This window comes from Humulus lupulus, chromosome X (genome assembly GCF_963169125.1).
Source record: "Humulus lupulus chromosome X, drHumLupu1.1, whole genome shotgun sequence".
Taxonomy (NCBI): Eukaryota; Viridiplantae; Streptophyta; class Magnoliopsida; order Rosales; family Cannabaceae; genus Humulus; species Humulus lupulus.
The window spans coordinates 219354876-219362535 of record NC_084802.1 but is presented as its reverse complement, the minus strand read 5'-3'; the positions used below and the strand labels follow the sequence as shown (position 1 = coordinate 219362535).

Genomic DNA, 7660 nt, shown 5'->3' with positions numbered 1-7660 from the left:
TAGATTTTTAATTAAATATATTTTATATAAAATATAATTAGAGAGTTTTTTTTTATATAAAATGTATCAACAATATTTATTAAGATAGTACAATAATAATATATTCCATTTTTAAAGGAAATATAATAATATATTTTTTAAACTAATAAAAATCTAGTAGTTTTATAAAATATATATAATTTGTCAAAAAGATAAAATAAAATTAAAAAAAAAAGGCCTAAATCGGTAGGGTTGCACGATTTAGGCTCCATAATCATATATTGGCAAAGGGTCTAAGAAGCGTTGTTGTGCGCCTGAGTCGAAGAAGCCTCACGATCGGGATTGATGATAGGTTTCCGTGCGCGTAGGTCGAAGAGGTAATTTTGTACACTCTTCTGTCTCTTTTTCACTGATGTTTGCTTTCTCTATTTCTATTTTTCATATTTGGTTTTGAAGCATTAGTTTTCTTTTTTCTTCTCGGTTGGGCGGGTTATTTTGTCTGTTATTCATCTATGGACTCGTTTTAGAGGTATGACCTTAATAAACTAATTGATTATATATTAAAACTGAAGCTTGAGGTTAAGTTTTTGTGACTTATAAAGAGTTCTAATATACTTCTTAGATAAACGGCATTGTATGATTTTAATCATTGTTTAACTCTTTTTATTCATCAATATATACATTAACAGTTGGAATAGAGAGTAATCGAGTATATGCAACTCTTACATAATTTATATGCAATACTTTGGTGTTATTTGGCTGATTTTGCGGTCATTATCCGTAGATGATTTTGTGTTAATGCACAAGGATTTTCAAATTTGATTATTCTATTTTTATAGAGTTATTTTGATTTGGCACCTTTATTTATGATAGAATTATTCTACTTTTATTTCTTACTAAAGGACTAATAAAAGGGACTTTGATATATATAGTAAATTAGAAATGGTTTACATTGAGATATTTTGTTTATGCATGAAAGATGTTTGATAAAATGATTGAGAGAAGCATAGTATTAGATTGGCTGTGTTGTAGTAATTTTTGGTGAAATTGATGATAAAATATCACAACATGCTTCTTTTTGCTTAATTAATGATGTTTAGGTTCCTCTTTTGGGCTCTTTACATTATCATTTGAAATTCTACATATTGCTAAGATGAGGTTGTTGGTTTGGTAATTGCGGTTCTGTGACAAAAAAAAGTAGAATGAAAATTTTACTCATATAGTTGAATTGATATCAATCACGAGCTCTTTATTTGTGATTTTTTTTTTATTGTCATATTTAAAGTTAAAGTTTGAACTACTATCTATTAGTATTAATGATCTGCATATTAATTTGTGTTTTGCATTTGACTGTCATATGATGATATCTTGTTAGTGATTTTTACAAATAAATGTATGTTATTTCTATTTGTAATTGGTTTTCTTTTTTTCTTTTAATTGAGCGCTCTTATGCGCTTCCTTTGCTGATCAATGATTATTACGTGAAAAACATATACATATATTATATGTATAGGTATATATTTATATATATATATATATTATATAGTTTCTAGCTAGATTTATATTTATATATGTGTGTTGCTTGTTCTAGCTATTTGGTTTTCTTTTTCTCTCTTTAATAGTTGAAATTGTTTGGCTTGGTCTTAAATGTTAGTTTCATTAGTGCTCTTCAGTTCCCTAAAGATTACATTAGTCATTTATTTCTTATTTTGTTCTGGTGATCCAATTTTGTTTGTTTTGTTCTTTCATTCCAGCAACTAATGCGTGTGCCATCTTTCTTGTGGCAGAGATTTAAGCAATGACCAGTTGACCACATTGGGAGTAGCATTCCGTCCAATTTGCCAGCTACCTTGTAAAACTCGTATGTTTGACTCTGTAGTACTGTAACTTCTTAATCTTATAATCTAAAAGTAACTAATGATTTAAAAATTTCCTTCTTGTTTTCATCACCTTAGTCAACTTATATTATTCCATTTTTTGGCAATTTTCTTTCGGCTAACCAATTTATTGGAAGAAACCCGGATTCTTTATCAACGTTGAATCAGCTGGCAGCCATGTATTTAATTTACTGTAATATATCTTGATACTTCGTTAGGAGACAATCCCATATTTGCCATAATCTTACTTGAGCTGATTTGTCTTTTCTAACTAAAGTAACTAAAAATTCCTTTACAACTTTCACTGGGTTGATGAATTTGTAGGGTTTCATTCTCAATCTGTAGGACCTGTTATATCTATTTATAATGAGTAATGATATGTGCACCTAAAATATACACTCAAATATTACACACAATGATGTGACAGTATAGCCTAACCAATCACATTTATTAAAATTGGGATTCACTGTTTTAAAAAATTACACGTCACTGTGTGTAATGTTTGGGTACACATATCATTACTCATTTATAATTGACGCGGCCACTTGTCATTTTGCAGGGATTTATCCAGTAATAACTTGAGTGGGATTCTGCCGCCCTCTTTAGAAAATCTGTAGTCTCTAACAACTCTGAGTTTCATAAACAATTGATAGAGCATCAATTATTTTACCAACTCACCAAGATTAGAGCTCACTATTATATTGGCAGGCGTTTGCAGAACAATTAGTTTTCTTGGCCACTGGATGTCTTATAAGATCTTCCCTTAAAAGATTTGTGCTCTAATTTACATTTCATCTAGTATTTACTTAATACTCTTTTTCTATGAGATTTTGAGTTGTAATTTGAGATTAATATTATCATAATTTTGTGATTATTAATTAGTTGTATGTATAATTTTATTATTAATGTTTAAATTAATTGGATCTTTTCAACTTTGCATTTATTTAATTTTTTTTATATTATAAATATAATTTTTAAGCACAATCAATGAATGTCATTAAAGATGCTTGGTGGATCTAATAGCTGATGGCATGCTAGGCTTTAAGGGTGCAGATTTGGTGTCCTTAAAGATGTCATAGGACGATAATTCAAAACATTATATTGTCCCATTTACCACAGGGCACATCGCTTGTACAAAAACGGTCATCTAATGTAATACTTGGGATGACACTTTTATTGGAATTGTCGTTTCATGTTAGTGCATGACACGACAATATTAGACCTGATGTATGAACGTTCTTACGATATCTTTGTGGGAGCTCCCTCAAGACTCCCGATGGAGACTGGGATGTAATTAAAATAAAGGAGCACATTGTTCCAAAGGAGGCTCTCTCAATTCTTTCCATTCCTACATCATTGCACATAAGGGAGGACCGTCTAATTTGATGTTTTGACAAAAGTGGGTTTTACTCAGCTAGAAATTCTTATTGGGTAGTTGTGCGCCATAAAGGTCTAGGACATGCGACACCAACTTCTAGCCCCCCTTAAATGGTGGTCTTTGTTGTGGTCCTTGAACTTGCCTCCTAAGATAAAACTTTTCTTGTGGAAAGCTTCTCTAAATTGGATTCTAAGTGTTGTTAATCTAGCACACCATGGGATTCAAGTTGGAAAGGTTTGTCCTTTATGTGAGAATGAGGAAGAGACTACCTTTCATGCTCATTGGGTTTGCCTCAAGCTTGATGACATTAAGGCTAACTTTCATGTCCATTTATCTTCAAAGTTTTATCCCTCTATGATGTTATATTAGTTTCTTCTTGACATAAGTGATGTGCTTTCGAAGAAAGAGTTGGGAAAGATTGCAACTTTGTGTTGGAAGATATGACATATGAGAAATAAACTTGTCCATGAGGACTTGTGCTTGTCTGATATCTATGTGATTAATAGTTCTTTGGAATTTCTGGATAGTTACCAATGTGACCAAGGTAAAAATGGAGTGACCTCCAACCACAATTATGTTATGTCAGAAGATGAGGTTCATTGACACCCACCCCTGATCGAGTTGATCAAGGCCATCATGGACGCATGCCTTGACCCTACTCAATTCAAAGTAGGTTCAAGGGTGGTATTGGGATCCTCTACTACTCCTCTCGGATTGGCACCTGAACCTATGTGGTTGAAGATTTGGCTATGTGATAGGGTCTTCTACTGCGTAAGCAGTTGGGATACCACTCAATAATTATGGAAATGGATTACCTTCAAGTTTGTGAGGCTATCAACAAGGAAGTGGTGGAACATTCCACTTTTGGTGTTATTTTGGATGATGTAGCTCTTTTGTGTAAGAATCTCATTGATATATCTTTTATGCATTATGACAGATTGGCTAACTTTATAGCCCGCTTTCTTACCAAGTTATCTCTTTCTCTTGAGAGTGGGAAAGTTTGGTGGCCTGGTCTACCTATTTGTGTATGGCCTTATATCATTTTCTTAGCTTTTAATATGTTGGATTTTAGCCTTTTAATGATGAAGTTATATTTCTAGTCCAAAACAAAAGTATAGTTTGCTTTTTCTGTTTTATTTATCACCAAAATTAAAACCAAATGCCATCTAATAGGTCCAAAAATTCAAACAATTTTCATTTTATCAAAATACATTGATTTCTTACTTTTTGCTCCTCTACCATATTCATTGATTCATTCTTTGGAAGTTAGGCACTTGACTTGACAGCTTAGGCACAAGACCAAACACTCCCTTACTCAAGAATTAGCTTTCCCCAGTGTAAGGTGTAACGCCCCGCGTTTCGGGCACCGGGTAGAATTTTGGTTGCAAGAATTGTAATTCTCGAGAAATCTTATATTTCCAAGTATGTAAATACTTGTAAAGGATATTGTATGTTATGTATGAATGTTATTTTGTTAATTATTAGTCATTATGTGATAAGATTGGTTTTTCGATTAAACCAAGACCTTCGGTCTCGGACCAGGTCAAAATCCCTTAACGGGTAAAAATCTCGGATAAAATATTATGTGATAAAACAATAATGGCAAATTAAGAAATTTGAGCAAACACTATTATAAAGTTGGAAAATGAAAATGGAAATGAAATTTTATGGAAATTTCAAATTTCTGTGACATTTTGAGTAAAATGCTCAATTTCGCCTAAGTATGTGATTGAGACAAAATAAATAATTTTGAATTAAATAATGGGCATAACAATTTATCTAAATGAGATGGAATATATGAAATAAACAATTAAAAATCAAGAATAAGAATAAATAACAACTTGATTTAGAAGCCTTATGCGCTGATACCAAATGATGTGATTCTAAATGGTTTGAACCCTAATAAAAATAATGAGACGTGAAATCAAATTAGAACAAGGATGCCTTGAATCGTTCTGAAATCAGATTCTCAAAAAAATAACAAAGAACCTTAACCCCTTATTTATAAAGAGATAAGAATCAAAGGTATAAGAAGGATATTAAACGCCACACTCAAGAAATGAGAATGATTGTGAGTGATAAGTCAAGAAACGAACGCCATAAGAAAGATCTTGATAAATTCTAAGAAGTTCTTTGAAGAACCAAAGAGAAAGCACTCTAAAAAATATATTGATTCCAAATAATCTAATTTGCAATCTCGTGTCTCCCCCTATTTATACTTGGAACATCCATCCAAGAATAAGAAAGCCCACATATAAAGCATTAAATTGATACAAGCTTCAATATAGACCAAACCCCTTCAATTCTAGATTATTAGTCTTCTAGAAAGTAGCTAATTGGCCCAATTGGAACTTGCAATGACTCTTTTAGTGTTGCTCCTTTATTCTCATCAACGAGAGGACCCGGCATTCTACTAGCAACACCCCATGTAAAAGCATCGCGAGGCCTCCACGTCAACGGTACAACCCCAAGAGCAAAGGCGGACGGGCGATGCTTACCGAAGGAATGAATTTGAGGTTATGAAGCACCACCTGACCTGAGAGAGAACCTCAAAAGGGGAAGGTCGAGCGTGAGGACAACACCCCCCATAGCTCCCCTAAGGGACAAAAGGAAAGGGAGGGTCGCCTCCTCCGACCTCAGAGACTCCTTGGAGAAAAGGAGACATGAACTTGACACTGAGATGCAAACCCGCAAAAGTAAGATAGTCACGACGTCATGGGGACGAGGGCATGACAATGAATTTGATTATGAGTCACCCTTCACACGAGAGATCCATGCCGAACAACTACCCACCAATTGAAGGAGCCACATATGACCCCTTATGAAGGAACGACTGATCCAAAGTACCACCTAGACATCTTCAATGACTTAATAAGCTGGGAGGAGTCAACAGCAAGGCGAGGTGCCACTATTTTGTAGTGAACCTGAAAGGGGCTGCATATAAGTGGTTCAAGAGATTGCCCCAAGAACAATTTCCTAATGCAGGTAACTCGCAGAGGAATTCCTTCAGCAACACCGTGCATTCCTTGACTACACGACACCCACCACGAGCCTCGTCAATGTATAGCAAGGTGAGAATGAAAGTCTTAGAAAATACATTCAACGTTTCAACACAGAGGTAGCTAAAGTGAGAAAGTTGCCTAAAGATGAGCTAAAAATGTTCATCACTACAGGGGTGCATTCAAAGAGAAAAATGTGGGATAGCATGCTCAAGAGAGAAATAGAGGACCTATGGGACTTCTATGAAAGGGCTTTAAAGTACATCCGAGTGGAAGATAGCCATGACCACCTGAGGGTAGGTAGACCAGAGCTTCATTTTAATCCATCAGCCATAAACACCCACAAACACTCTAGGAAACTATAGAATGCTTCAACTTCCACCTACAAAGATTCACCAAGCCCTAAAATCTTTCGATGTCAATGGCAGTGAGAAGGAAGAGCCCTACGATGTAACCCAAGTAATTCCCACCAATATACGCACCTAGGAAGGAATATCTAGTAAGGTTTTATGTGTGATATATTGAATCAATGAGTTTACCCTGGTTAGCCTCCAAATGTATTAGTAAGGAATCTTTATCTACCTTAGTATGTGCTAAGTCAAACTGATCACCTTAGTTAACCTCATGATGAAATAGGTGCACGGTGCCCATACATGTCCATGCACTTTACTCATCATAAATGTTATATCAAGCAGCTATCTTATTCATTATGTCATATGTATTCAAATCATTTAATTCACTCATATGCAGTCATTATCGACTGAATTTGTCAAAATGCACATGAGAGCGAAATAATGGAAGTGTCTAACGAGATGAATCTCGCCAACCACCTGGGGGGCATAGTATTAGTAAAAAAAAAGGCCATGGACGTCTACAAGGATTAGCTACCCTCATAGACGTTAGAAGAGTTAAAAAATGGAAGCTTCAAAAGTGGCACATTTGTACAAAGGTTGTCACCCTAAAGGATGACCACCCCACATGATTCCCCAACCTCATGACCCTTGGCTCCGCGAGATATGCCTCGGTCACATAGGCCTCATATCCTATGGCTCAAATAGGGTGCACCAATAACGAGAAGGACGATTCTCAAAAGAAAATGAAATGTGCACGGAAAAATTATAAAAGGATGGCAAAGAACCAAAGGGTTAGCATGCCTTATAAAAATAGTCAGGGTGCACCAATAAGACTATTGGCACTATGTCCCATACTAAAGAAAAAAGTAGGCTTCTCAAAGTCTCATACTAATAAGAGAAAGGGAAACAGATTTACACTTCCCTTATACTTGTGTTAACATGGTTTATCTGAAAGAGTTGCAAGATAAGAGGTCCTTGTGTCGCAGGCTCTTTATGGAATGCGCCCGCAATACGAAGCAGCAATTCAGTATCCTTCAAATGGAATGTGCCCGTAATGCGAGATGCTTCTGCTAC

At 34.9% G+C, this 7660-nt stretch overlaps 1 long non-coding RNA gene across 1 annotated transcript; it reads left to right on the top strand.

Annotated features, from left to right (window-relative positions):
• Positions 1-225: 225 nt before the first annotated feature.
• Positions 226-2782, top strand: LOC133803518 (uncharacterized). Its single transcript, XR_009877994.1, has 3 exons — positions 226-356; positions 1767-1840; positions 2416-2782. It is a non-coding gene; the product is annotated as an uncharacterized LOC133803518 (long non-coding RNA).
• Positions 2783-7660: the final 4878 nt, after the last annotated feature.